A 2090-nucleotide genomic window follows, 5' to 3' on the forward strand; every position below is an offset into this window, starting at 1 on the left:
GGGAGAGGGAGCCTGAAGGGGAATCTTGCAGAGAGAGACCTGTGGTATATTTCCAGTCTTGGCTTCACAGATACAACTGCCGGCCCGAGAAGTCGCACCCGAAGAGCTGCAAGCCGATCGATGGTTCGCAGAGGAGACTTGCGGGCCCAAGAAGGTTGTTGGGGGTAAGCTGGTGATGTGGGAAGAGGGTGTGTTACCTGCTGACGTGGGGAGAGGCAGCGTGAAAGGGGTATCTCGCACACACAGAGCTCTGGTATGTTTTCAGAGTTGCCTCAGACAGATGCAACCTGACGAACTGAATTACAAAATGGCTCATATAGTGTGACGTATCAAAAGTTCTCACCCAGGCTCGCAGAGGGACAGCTGCAGCCTGTGGGCTCGACTCGCAGAGGGAGAACTACAGGCCGTCCGCTCCCAAAGGAGCAGCAGCGTACTAGCTCGTAGAGGCACAGCAGCATATTAGCTCGCAAAGTTAGAGAGCTGTGAGCAGACGGACTGTCTTCTAAAAGCATATCTTCGAAGTGGTGATATGGGGAGAGGGAGCGTGAAACAGGAATCTCGCACAGAGAGAGCTCCAGTATATTTTTAGTATTGCCTCGCAGAGGTAGAACTACGGAGAGATACGAGCTGATGGACTGAATCACAAAATGGCTGCCAAAGCTTCCTAGTCTCAACAGTTTGCAGCCAATGAGCCACATGCTCGTGCTCGTAACGCCTCAACCAACCAGATGTCAGAATTCTCAAATATCGATATCTGTACAATATGATATTTCTCAAAAACTACTGATTGGATTTACCCCAGTTAAACAAAAGCGTGCTTTCTTGACCATGACCTTTCTCCCTGCCGAATGTGGCGTGTCCGCTCGCAAAGAGGCACAGCAGCGTATTACCTTGCAAAGGTAGAGAGAACTGCGAGCTGATGGACTGCCTTTTAAAGGCATAGCTGCGAGCTGGTGATGTGTTCAGAGGGAGCGTGAAAGGAGTATCTCACACAGACAGAGCGACCGCCAGTAGATAGTTATAGTTAGGACCTTGTTTCTATTAAAAAAGCGTTTTTTCTTTTCCCAACAACTTTGCCGCTGGTTGACGAATCTTTGCGAAATTTTCAAAACGTTGGTCTCGCTCCGGTCAGCTCCTATCCTGAATGTTTCGGGGTGATTCACCAAGCGGGGAGATAGATACAAGGGGGCTCCCAAAACGCACTTTCTGCATGTTAGGAAACTTTATACACGACTACAGCCCGAACTGCTGAACGGAATTACACCAAATTTGGCAAAAAGGTAGCCCTTGGTTCAGAAAGAGACCTTTTTTTTTAAATGGTGTGAATGCGTTCAGTAGTTGCTGAGAAATTCCAAAAATAAGAGTAAAAAAATCAATTTCCTATAAGAAAATTTATGCAAGGATACAGCCGAAACTACTGAACTGATTTACCCCAAATTGGCAAAAAAGGTACTGCTTGGTTCAGAAAGCGACCTTTTTAAAAATGGTGCAAATCCGTTCAGTAGTTGCTGAGAAAATTAAAAATAAAAGTTTCAATATTTAGCGGCGCGGACGATCCACGTACTCTCCGAATCACAAGTTGCATTCTAATTGGCTGTCAACACTTCAAACCAGTAAGTGTTGGCAGCCATCTTGTGCCTCGGTAACAGGAAAAAAAACATGAAAAACAAGAAAAGGGGGCAGGGTAGAAACACCCTGACCCCTTAGGCCTGCTTAGGGGGTCCCACAAGGACCCCATGGCCAAAAAAAGCATATATATTTTTTTTAAATCGCGGGATGTGCGGAGGATACGCCGTTCAGACAAAGAAAATAAAAAAATTGAAGCGCAGTCTCCACCCCCGGGTGGGCCAACTCCCGGGTGCTTTCTATGAATATTTGCGGGGAGCACACAGCCCCACTGCAGCCCCAGGGACCGCCACCCCCGGGGCTTTTATTTTAAATAGGGGGGGCTCACGGCCTCCCGCAACCCCCGGGGATTCTTTAAAAAAACAAAATACCTGTGTGGGGGGGCTCGAGCCCCCCAACACACCCCAGGGACCACCACCTCCCCGGGGCACTAAGTATGCAAATGTGGGGGTCCGTTACGGACC

The sequence above is a fragment of the Triturus cristatus genome, chromosome 3_1, assembly GCF_964204655.1.
Source record: "Triturus cristatus chromosome 3_1, aTriCri1.1, whole genome shotgun sequence".
Taxonomy (NCBI): domain Eukaryota; kingdom Metazoa; phylum Chordata; class Amphibia; order Caudata; family Salamandridae; genus Triturus; species Triturus cristatus.